Source organism: Spermophilus citellus (genome assembly GCF_964194105.1).
Source record: "Spermophilus citellus genome assembly, chromosome: X".
In the NCBI taxonomy this organism is placed as follows: Eukaryota; Metazoa; Chordata; class Mammalia; order Rodentia; family Sciuridae; genus Spermophilus; species Spermophilus citellus.
The window spans coordinates 75,408,538-75,421,336 of record NC_138190.1 but is presented as its reverse complement, the minus strand read 5'-3'; the positions used below and the strand labels follow the sequence as shown (position 1 = coordinate 75,421,336).

The 12,799-nt window shown below is 36.5% G+C and overlaps 1 protein-coding gene across 1 annotated transcript in view; it reads left to right on the top strand.

Annotated features, from left to right (window-relative positions):
• Window positions 1-2,409: 2,409 nt before the first annotated feature.
• ZC3H12B (zinc finger CCCH-type containing 12B) overlaps window positions 2,410-12,799 on the top strand; it is a 313,257-nt gene continuing 302,867 nt past the window's right edge. The window contains exon 1 of the mRNA XM_081276399.1: window positions 2,410-2,846. The gene's annotated coding sequence lies outside the window, so the exon portion shown is untranslated. The remainder of the gene's footprint in view (window positions 2,847-12,799) is intronic.

The following is a 12,799-nucleotide window of genomic DNA, read 5'->3' as shown; positions in this document are numbered from 1 at the left end:
CAGGTAGGGATACATTGAATTTGAATTGCTTGGAGGCATCCAAAGCAATGTCTAGTAGGCACCTGAATATACTCAAATCTATTCTGACCTAGATCTCAGGAGGGAAGTCTGAGCCAGCAATATAGATTTGAAAGGTATTCAAGTATAGGTAATAGATTTCAGATAGTAGAACAAGAGAAACAGGCCAAGCACAGAACTGTGGAGGAACACCAACATTTAAGGAGTGGGTAGAAGAAAAGGCTATGAAACCTATAGAAATTAAAAAGGTAAAAAGGAAGGAAACCAACAAGAAGAATGTGTGTCCCAGAACCAAGTTAGTATACAATTTCAAGCAGACCAAAGTGATCAATATTATCATGTGCAGCAGTGAGATCCAATAAGAAAAGTGTTGAAAGTTCCCAGTACATAAAGAAATTTGTCAGTATTTGGTGCTTTTAACAAAAGAGGTTTTAGAGGTGGAAGTGAAATCCTTACTACCATGTTTGAGAGGTGAATGGGAAGTGAAGGAATAGAGGCAATGTATGTAGATAAATAACTCTGAGAAGGAAAGTTGATAGGATAACTGAAGACACATCTAAGAAACTAAAGAAGGGTCCAAAATAAAGGAAGAGTATTCCTTTTAACAATGGAAGAGCATTGATTAAGTTTTATAGGCTGAGGAGAGTGACTCACTAGAGAGAACTGTAGGATACTGGAATCATAAAGTAAAAGCAACAGGGCAAGATCTCTGAGGGGCTGAATGAGACAAGGATCAGGAGCTCAGATTGACAATTTAGTATTACACATGCTATGTGAAACTGCAGGGATAAAGGTTTAACATGGGAGCAGATGCAGATTACAGGTGAGAAAATTTCCTGTTAGCTTTAATTTTTAAAGGAAAGTACAAAATAAAGTCACTCATTCGGTGGTGGGCTTGAGAAATAGGTGATGAAGTCATCAGTAAATGTGGAAAATGGTTAAGGATGGGAATAATAGTAGGACAGAACTGGAGAAAGATTGCTCAGGAAAAAGTGAAAGAATTGCCAAGCAGTACTGAGTCAAGAAACTAAATCTGTGGTGACACAAATTTCCATTAAAAGGTATTGTCTTTTGCTTCACAATCTCTATAACCAAATGCTGAGTCAGGCTCCTCTGAGTCTTCTTAATTAAGACTTGAATTTGGGGTCTGCCTTTGACCCACTTAGTCCAGTTTTAGCAAGAATCTTGAGTCAGTATGGTAAAAATGACCCTTCCTTGTTATCTGATCACCCTTGATATCTGATCAGACTCCTTATATTCCATTCTCATTATGGTCTTGCTTTAGCAAAAATCCTGTTGAGTAGGTTTAGCAAGAAGCCCTCTAGCAGGGACTAGGGTTGTGGCTCAGTGGTAGAACACTTGCCTAATAAGTGTGAGGTACTGGGTTTGATCTTCAGCACTACATAAAAAAGTATTTAAAAAACAAGCCCTACAGGCTGGAGGATTTATATAGATTACTTACCCAGGCGAATCTTGGGATTTTCTACTTTCTTCTGTATTATAGGCAATGATGAACTACTAAAAAATAGCTCTAATTTTTACTGAATGCTTACTCTGTGCCAGAAGAAGTTATGTGTTAAGTGCTTTACAGGCATTCTTTCATTGAACTTTCATAACTATTCTGTAAGTACTATGATTATCCCCATTTTTCTAGCTGAGGAAACAGATTCAGAGAGGTTCAGCATCCTAACTCAACAAACAAAACAAAAACAGAGCTATTCAGTGGTGGAACAGAAGTTTAAATTTGGTTCTAACTCCAAAGTCCACTCTCTGAACCAGAGAAGTGAGAATAGATGACATATAAAATCATTCTGATAGAAATATGATAAAGGACTGAAGGGAGACAAGTCTAAAGGCAGGGAGACCCTAAAGGATACTGTTGTGGTAGTCAAGATTTTTTAGGCCTCATTAAGGGGGCTGTCCCTTAATCATGGGAGTTTTGCAGAAAAGTGACATGGTCAGATAAGTTATTTAGAAACTCCCTTTGGCAGGCCTTGTGAAAGATGGATTGGAGGAGGCAAGACTAAAGGCAGCGAAATAAGCAGGGAGGTTGTTGAACTCTTACTCTTAACTGCCCAGGTGCCTGTCCTGGGGCTGGGAGATGGTGGTATTCCAATTCCCCAGTCCTTTCGAATTGCAGAGCAACCTGTACCTCTCCCTGTCCCACCTTTACCTTGACATCACTCCATTTAGGTTCCCAAAAGTGGGGTTTTGCGCACTTTTCTAGATGGCAGACTGGCTGGTCCGAGCTCTTGACAGTGGCGCCAGCGGTGGCGGCGGTCGCCGGCGGGGGTGGGGCGCATGCGCGCGGTTGCTAGGCAACGGCGGTCGGGGCGCCGCGGCGGTAACGGCGCCAGGGCTGTGTGTGTAGGCAGCGGCGCCAGAGGAGGAGGAGCACGAGGATGCAGCTGCGACCGCGGCCCCAAGAGGGAGCCGCCGCTGCTCTGTGGCCGCGGGGGCCGAGGGACGGAAATCAGGCCTGGGGGTCGTGTCGTTGAGGGGACCCGGGGCGGCGGTCCCGCCAGAGGCTCGGGCCTAGTACCTCCGGAGGGTCCGGGCCCCTGGGCGAGGGCCTGCCCCCCCTCCCCCCCCCATTGCCTCCTCTGGTCCCTCCACGTCGATGGTGGTGAAGTTGGCGGCGCCAAGGAGCGCAAGGCACCGGGCTGCCTCTCTTGCACCCAGCTTCTCTTTGGCCCCGGCTCTGGGACACCTGCGCTGCTGCCTCCTCTCGCCCGCCGAGCCCACTCTGCGTGGCGGGCGGGGGAGGGGCTCCCCCCTGCAGAGGCTGCGTCGAGCAAGGCGATGACCAGGACCTTAGAGGAGTAGGGGTGAGTAGTGGCACCACACTCGCCCAGTGCTGGATCGCCTTCCTGGCTTCCGGGGCCCTGGGAGGCGAGCGAAGCGATTTCTCCTGCAGAAGCTTCTGATGCTTCTCCTACATCTCCTCTCAAGCTCACTAATCCCTTCGAGGTAGTTTTCCTTCTCAGAGTCATGACTTTCTGGACTAGACCCTGGTGTCCAGGAACGTGGAGTCGGTGTTTAAGGCCTGGCTTTGCTTCTTAGATGCCTTAGATGCTGATAATTCTACGTACAGTCACGCAGCTTGGTCCTTGACTCTGGGACTGACTCTCCCAGTGCCATGCTCGCCCCTTTCCCTTCGTTCTGGCTCTGGCTTTTGCTCTCGCGAGGCTCAGCCTGACCTACAGACTTTTCAGGAGCCATTCTCTAGGCTGCTGTCTTTTCTTGACTCAACGCTTGAACAGCTAGCTCCAGTGGCCCCTTACTTTTCAGTGTTCCTTCTACTCGTGTGCCAAGAGCTTCTGAAAGCCTGTGCCTGGCTTCTGACTCCTGATATGTAAAAGTAAGAAGATAGTACTTACATTAAATGGTAATACTAAAACAAACTAGCAACTCTAGTCACTACTCGACTTCCAGAGTGCCATCAAACTTAAGAAGTAGGCAGAGTAGATGATTGATAACAGGGGAATTAGGCTTTACAAACTACTCTTCATCCAGAATGACATACTTTTTCTTTTATAAATATGTTGATGAAACCAGAATGTTCCAAATAAAACTGAGGATGGGTCATTGTGATCTCTTGTTACTCCTGAGGTAGCCTGCAGTTGAAAATAGTCACTTCCAAAAACATTGATATGGGTGCGTTTTGAAAAGGAAAGACATTATCTCTGAGGAGTGATATTTTTCTTTAAAAGTAGATGGTCAGAATTTTCAGTTCATAGTTGAACCCTTTCAAAAGTGAACTGAATTTAAATTAAATAGTAATTCTGATTGTAAGGTGCTCTGAGCAGACAGTCAATGATGGATTTCTTCTTTGCTTTGGCTCTCTTCCCTCCCTACTGGTATTAAGCCATTTTAGGTTCCTCTATCCAAAAGAAGTGGTGAAAAAAAGGCACAATAATGGAAAAGCCAAATTTAGTTTTTAGCTTAAAAGCTAAAGATATTTAAAAGTATATAGATGCCATTTGTGATTAGATAACTTTATTTAGTGAATCTGTTAAGACTGCCAACTCCCTGATAGTTTTTGGGTGAAATACTTTGCCTTGGCAGCATTTTTGTTTGAGCTTCTCTTGGTTATGGTTTAAAGCACAATATAATTCTGGTACTACTGGAAAATGATCTTGGTCCTCAGTGTGTATTGTTTGTTTTGTATACTGGCAATCTGGAGTACTTCTAGTTGCTACATTCCAAAGTTAAAGATTTTTTTGTTTTGTTTTGGACAATCTCTTGATGAATTCAACTTTGAATTATTTGAAATAATGATGTGCCATATGAGTAAGTACTTCTCACCTTCATGTACTTGCAGAACCAGGAAGTGATTGGATCCAATATATTTCTATTGTAATGAATATGGCTAGGTAGGCACCAAATACACACGAGCATTTAACGAGGTTGTCATAACCAAGTGGCAAATTAATATTGACAGCTCATTTTGCAGGTGCAGTCAGAGCACTTGACCAATGAACTCTGGAATGAGTTTTTTTTTTTAAGTTACTTTCAAGAAGCTTTAATTTTCAAGCTTCTCTTCATTACTCACTACTGTCCTGCATAGTGTGGAGGACAGAACAAAATATATATATGAGACATCATAGTCAATAATTGAAACACAGAACATTGCAGAATAGGAACTAAAAGAATTAAGAGTTAAGAGAGATCACCAGAGGCTGGGTTTTGCCTGAAAAGGTTTTATAGGAAAAATCAGTCTAGATTTTGGAAATATAAGCTTTGTTGGAAGGGAAAGGAATTCAGCATAGCATGAGCTAAGGTACTTGATTTTCTAATGCTTGTGCATAGTATTCTCTTAGGTAAACCTAAATAAGGAGGGGGCCATCAATGGCAATTAAGTTCTTTGTAGTGGGCATAATTTTCATTGATAGATTACATAGGAAATTAATAAATATAAATAATTTAACAAATGTTCCTGCTATAAAAGTCAGACTTAAAAACAACTGTTCTATTTCCTGGAGCATGTGAAAATGTTTTCTAGGTAAGTATAGATAATTAAGTTCACATATTTTTATAATCTGTACATTTTTACTGTTCTTGTACTATCTAGGAAGAGACAGTTATAACTTAAGTGTTTCATAAAAAACTAGTCTGATAAGTACAACCTTAGGTTCTTAGTATGCTCCAAAGACTACTGGACAAATTCCATAAGCAACATGAATTTTGGCTCATTAAAATATACAATAACTTAGTTTTTAGCATTACCATTTAGTACTGCTATTTCTATCATTTTCTGAAACAAAGGGGAGAGATATGTCAGAGGCCTGAATATTTATACCTGTCAAAGCTGTAATATTATTAATAAGGCAAATATTAATAATCGGCAGCTAATATCAGTATTTAAAATACAATTACACTTAGCAACTTATGGAGATCCTTTCTCAAAATTAAAATAAAAATGACTGGGAATGTGGCTCAGTGGTTGATTGTCCCTGGATTCAATACTTGGTACCAAAAAAGAAAAGAAAAGCCTACTGTAATTACTGATGGTCCCTGTCTTAGTATGGTTTCTCTTACAATTTTTTAACTTTACAGTGTACACTGGTGCAAAAACAATATGCATTAAGTAGAAACTACTTTTAATTTTGAATTTTGATCTTTCCCAAGGCTTGCAATATGTGTTTCAATATTCTCTAGCACCGGGCATGGTGACGCATGCCTGTAATCCCAGAAGCTCAGGAGGCTGAGGCAGGAGGATCTTGAGTTCAAAGTCAGCCTCAGCAAAAGTGAGGCACTAAGCAACTCAGTGAGACCCTGTCTCTGAATAAAAAATACAAAATGGGGCTAGGGATATGGCTCAGTGGTTGAGTGCCCCTGAAAGTAATATATTTATTCGTGTGTGTGTGTGTGTGTGTGTGTGTGTGTACACATACATACATAAATGTATGTATACACACACACACTCTAGCAATGCTGGGCAGCTGCAGTGAGCCATGACTTTCTGTCAGCCATGTGATCATGAGGAGTAATAACCTCTACTCTATACTGTATTGCTAAGCAATGTTCAATGGGTTAAGTGTATTAAGTGCATTTTTCACATGATATTTTCAACCTGTGATAGTTTTGTTGGGGCATAACTCCATCATACATGAAGGAGCACCTATATTGTATCAAAAAAGAGGCATGTCTTCCAACAGAAATTCACATTTTGGAATTAACCAGGATGCATACACTTAAGGAACAATATAGCCAAACTTGAAAAAAAAATGTTTTTGAGTACTCAGATTGAACTCAGGGATGCTCAAGCACTGAACCACATTCCTATCCCTATTTTGTATTTTATTTAGAGCTAGGGTCTCGCTGAGTTGTTTAATGCCTCGCCATTGCTGAAGCTGGCTTTGAACCTGTGATCCTCCTGTCTCAACCTCCCAAGCTGCTGGGATTATGGGCATGCACCCCCGCTCCTGGCTCCCAACTTGAGGCTCCAAATTTTTGAGGTTTCTGTACACTATCTTGTACCTTTCATGTGGTATCTTTTGCTACAGCATTAGTCTTCTTTGATTAAAATTACTTCTTAAATTTTAATTCACAGTAGCTTAAAGTTTCTAGATTCAACAAGTAAAATTTTTATTTCAACTATTGTCTACTTAGCAGGTCTGATAATAGTTAAATAAATCATATTAGAGAACATAATGATCCATTCAGACTCAGTCCACAAATATATGATTATTGTTGGAATTCAACCAGTTAACAAGTAGCGAAATGTATTCAGAAGTTATTGAGGTAAATCTCCCTTGCTAAACAAATGTTGCACATTTCTATTCTTAGCTTCTTATGCCAGTATCAAAAGGAAGATCTTTTGAAAGAGAACTGGTGAATTGAAATGATGGAGAAACTGCTGAGACAATGAAAAGTAATTTAATTCAAGTTCTAAGTACTATGATGGTTTAAGGTGCATATCTTAGTTGATGACAGCATGTGAAACAGGGTAAAGAACTGTCAGTTTCTGTACATCTCATCTAATTACTGAGTCCTGATGAAGAACAACATTATACTGAGTACTAGCAATGTATTCATAAGTTTTACTTTTTCTTAAATATGTAGTTTTACAAGTGTTATTCTATTCTATGATCTTTTTGTGGGTGTGTCAAATGACCATTTTCCAACTGAGCACATCTGTACATTTTATGATGGAAGGTTATCAGAAATAACATCTTTTCCCCCAACTATTCCTTTGGAGTAAATTGTCCTAGAACATAACCTTTTTCATTAAGTGAAAGATAGCAATAGCAAAGATACTTCAGTGTAGGAAAAGAGGTAGACAGTGGAATTCCTTCTTCAAATACTGTGCCTACAAATAAAACAAAACCCTTCATATATAAATTATCAACTAATATTCATTGGAGCTGTCTCATGCACTGTTATCATTCTCTTAATGTCATATTATGCCTGTTAACTCTTTGAAACATGGGCATCCAAAAGTTCCCCTGTGGTCTGATTCATTATTTTCCTACCCACAAATGTACCTCTGGAATTAATTTTGTTGTTGATAATATTGTGTAATAGAAAATTTTGTAACAAATTGTAGTTGCAATAAATATTAACTGAAACCTTGAATTGTGAAATAATTAATAATGATGAAATGGCATTTTATAACAACTTTAATTTAAAACCACTGTAGAGTAAGCATTAGTATATCCATATATTTCATGATTGATTTTTCTATTTCTATGAGGAATATCATTGAAATTTTGATCGGAATTGCATTAAATCTGTATAGTGCTCTTGGAAGTATGGTCATTTTGATAATATTAATTATGCCTATCCAAGAGCAAGGGAGATTTTTATATCTTCTAAGGTCTTCTTAGATTTGTTTCTTTAGGGTTCTGTAGTTTTCATTATATAGATCCTTCACCTCTTTCGTTGATTCCCAAGTATTTTATTTTTTTTTGAGGCTATTGAAAATGGGGTAGTTTTCCTCATTTCCCTTTCTGAGGAGTTGTCACTGATATACAGAAATGCCTTTGATTTATGGGTGTTGATTTTATATCCTGCTACTTTGCTGAATTCATTGACTAGTTTTAGTTTTCTGGTGAAACTTTTAGGGTCTTCTAGGTGTCCCTGACCTTTCACATTTCTGAATTATAGAGCTCTTCATTAAGCTCACTTTTTGTACTTCACTTCCACTTTTCCTAACGGCTGTGGATATTGGGTTTGTCCTCATTGTCACTTCTAAGTTATTTCTGTGGCCCCTAAATGAGTTTTACAAAAGACATTTGTATATATTACGTTTATATATATGCATATTTTTGTATATATATATTATATATATCTTCAAATATATGCATGCATATATGACATATACAAATATCTTTCTATATACAAATATAGTTATATGTAATATGTAATATAGGTATATATAATGTCTATATTTGGATATGTATTTGTATATATTTGTATATATATGCATGAACATATGTATATATATTATGTAGTAGAAACCAAATATGATTGTACATTTGTTATTTACAGATGTATATGTATACATATGTATGTACATATATTACATATATATGTCATTCAGGAGAGATTTTATGTGATAATTTAAATGGCCAGATCCCTATCAGATGAATTGCATTTGAAATTGGGTGATTTGACTCAAAGTAGCAGTAGGGAGAATAATTTATGTGTTTGTTTGTTTGTTTTTTAACTGTATCTATCCCAGGAAATTTAAAAATCATTATTATATAAAGTAAATTGTTGTAAGTTGAATACTCTTGAATAAAAGTAGGACTTCTTTCATTGGGATTAATTCAGAGTTCATCATATTTTTATCATCTGTGCTTATATAGTTATACTTAGGTTTTATTATATTTTAGAATAAAAATGATTATCTTCTCTGTTTTCTGATCTTATTGTCAGTACTTTGTATTTATATATCTTTCAGTGGAGACATTTAGAGGATACTTTTATATTCTGTGACATTTCTTACCATCTACTTGGAACTGCTTTTATATTTCTTCCCAACTGAAAACTAGTTGACATATGAGTTGTAACATAAATAGGTTTGATTCCACAGGTCATGTATAAGCCAGTCTCATTACTTACAAGTGTACCTTTGTATTTCTGGGTATATTTCATACACCAGTACATTTAATGGTTCTTGGTGAGTTTGATCTCTAAATGTGCACATATATCCTTATGTTCTATTTCTCTAACTGCACACTTTCAAGCCTATCATTGTTAACTTTGTTGTCTGTGCTCATCATCAATAGACTTAATTGCTATTGTTTTATTATTATTGCTGCCAATAGGTACCTGTGATTTCATAGAAAAAGAAAAATGTAGGTGTATAGAAAAGGGGTATTAGATTTTGTTTCAAATTTTTCTAACTTTCCAATAATTTAGGGAGAATAAGTCTAAAATCATTGAAGTTTTTAATATTAGAATATTTTTATGAGCTGGTATTTTATGCATTTCATATGTATGTGGTAAACAGATTTGGATAACAGAGTAGTAAATTTAGGTATCTTGTTCTAATAAACAGGAGAATGATTTATAGTGAATGTATTCAGTGGATTATATATAAAAATGTATGTCTAAAATGCTTAAGGGGGGCTGGGGATTTAGCTCAGTTGATAGAGTGCTTGCCTTGCATGCACAAGGCCCTGGGTTCAATCCCTATCACCACAAAAAAATAAATAAATAAAAAATAAAGTGCTTAAGGGTTCTTTGAAGTAGTTTCAATTTCCACTTTATTGTCTTATTTATTAATTTGTTAGCAAACTCTATACAAAATATCCTAATTTATTTTTTTACTGTGAATTATAACAAATGCTGGTTCAGTGAGTCCAACTTTATTAATTCACACATGTCCCACAAATAAATAGTTTGTAATAGCCTGGAGAGAGAGATGGATGGATGGATGGATAGTTAGATAGATAGGTAGATAGGTAGGTAGATAGATAGATAGAATGGTCATAAAAAACATTTTCTACATAGTGTCAACCCATGCTAGTGATGAATTCTACTTTATAGAAAAAACAGCTATATTCCTACCAGATGTTAGGAAGTAATAGAGCATGTATCAGTGTGTTGGTACTGAATGCAAGTAAGTGCTAAGAGGGAATGCTAAAGTTAGGAAGATCTAAGTTTTAAGTATTTAAAAACCTAAGCACTCTGTTACTAATTAGGGTATTAGATGTAATGGGACTGTGAAAGAGATTTGAAAACTCTTAACTCAAATTGATTATCTTTATCTGAAATGCTTGGGATTTCAAAAGTGTTTCAGATTTTGGAGTTTATTTGGATTTTGGAATATTTGCATAGATTTACCAGTTGATGATCCCTAATCTAAAAGTAAAAAATTTGAAATATTCAGAAATATGGAACTATTTGAATATGACATTTTGCTCAAAAATTTTTGAAATTTGGAGCATTTTGAATTTCATATTTTATATTAGGGATTGTCAATCTATAGTGTATGCAAAATTGAGGTAATAATTATTATGGTAAACTACTATTAGATATTTTAAAAATTGCAATGGCAGTATTATTTGGATATAAATTCACTGCATTTAAAAGTTTGTATTGATTCATCAGAGTATGAAAGCAAAATGTGCATTAAAAGTTATGACCCAGTAGTCTTACTTATTGGTGCATATTGTACAGAATAGTGGGTTTCACTGTGGCAGATTCTCACGTATATATAGCATAATTCAATTAATTTCAATCCCCAATACCTCCTCTTATCCTCTTTTGTTCCCTCCTCCCATTCCTTTACTCTACACTAATGATCTACCTTCTGTATTCATGATATCCCTCCCCCCAACTAGCCTCCACATAGGTAGAAAATATACTTGTCTTTTTAGTCTGGTTTATTTCATTTAACATGATGATATGCAGTTTCATTCATTCTTCTGCAAATGACATAATTTTGATCTTTACAGCTGAATAATAATGTACTGTGCATATATACACCAATTTTACTTCATTCATTCATCTATTGGCAAACACCTAGGCTGATTCTATAACTTGGGTATTCTGATGTGCCATGATAAATATGGGTATGCAGGTATCTCTAAAGTATGTTGACTTAGTTCTTTTGAGTAAATACTGAGGAGTGGTACAATTGGATTATATGGTGGTTTTGTTTTTTAGCTTTTTTTTAAAACCAGGGGTACTTAACCATTGCCACATTTCCAGCCCTTCTTATTCTTTTTTACATTTTAAGACAGGGTCTCATTTAGCTGCTTAGGGCCTCACTAAATTTGTGAGGCTGGCCTTGAACTTGCAATGCTCCTGCCTCAGCCTCCTGAACTTCTGGCATTACAGTTGTGCTCCAACCACACCTGGCTTATATTTTTGAATAACATCCGTACTGATTTCCATAATGGCTATAATAATTTACATTCCCACCAACACTGTATAAATTCCTCTTCCTCTGAATCCTTACCAGCATTTATTATTATTTGTATTGATGATTGCCATTCTGACAGGTGAGATGGAATCTTAGTGTAGTTTTGATTTATATTTCCCTGATAGTTAAAGATGATGAATATTTTTCCTTATAATTGTAGACTATTTGTACTACTTTTTTCAGAAGTTTCTGTTCAGTTTATTTATCCATTCAGTGAATGGGTTATGTATTTGGGGGGTCAGTTTTTTAATGTTTTTTTAGTGCATTATAGTTATACATATTAGTTGGGTTCATTTGACATAATCATATATACATGGAATATAATTTGCACCATTTCAGTCCCTAGTACTTTCTTTTTTCCTCCACCCTACCCCTAATACCCTTCTTTTACTTTACTGGTCTTCCTTCCTTTTTTAAAATTCATGCTTTATAGATATACATAGAGATGGTTGATTTTTTAAAATTCTTTTTGTATCCAGCATATTAGTAATTTGTCTGTAAACTTATTTGTTTGCAAAATTTTCTCCCATTCTGTAGGCTCTCTCTTCACTCTTTTGTTTCCTTTGCTATAGAGAAGCTTTTTAATTTAATATTATCCCACTTATTGATTCTTGCTGTTATTTTCTGAGCTTTAGGAGTCCTATTCAAGAAATTGTTGTTATGCCTACATGTTGAAGTGTTTCCCCTTTGTTTCCTTTAGCAGTTGCAAGATTTCTGGCCTCACACTAAAGTCTTTGGTCTATTTTTGAATTGACTTGTACAGGGTGAAAGATAGGGATGTAGTTTTCATTTTTCTAAATATGGATATCCAGTTTCCCGAGCACCATTTGCTAAAGAGGCTGTCTTTTCTCCAGTGTGTGTTTTTGGCACCTTTATCAAGAATCAAATGACTAGCTGTTTAAGTTTGTCTCTGTGCCACCTTCTATTCCATTGGTCTTTGCGTCTGTTTTAATGCCAGCACCATGCTGCTTTTGTTACTATGGCTCTGTATTTTAATTTGAAATCAGGTATTCTGGTGCCTCTAGCATTGTTCTTTTTGCTCAGGATAGCTTTGGCTATTCTGGCTTTTTTTTTTCATATGAATTTTAGGATTGTTTTTTCTATTCTGTGAAGAATACACCCAGTAGTCTTAATATGTTGATGGTGTTGTCCTAGCTTGGAAAGTAGTAAACTTCAGGATCTTATTCCCCAGTTCTGAATTAATAATCATATAATGAATGTCTGTATGTTGATACCAATTTGTACTATATGTTATTTTGCAATAATTTTTTAATATTCTATTTTATTTTGCAAATGAGTTTTAAAGCCTAGCATTTCTGATATTCTGGGATTAAGTTCTTCTGACAAAATACTGGAACTTCCACTCTGGTTAACTCATTAATGAGAACAGAACACAAC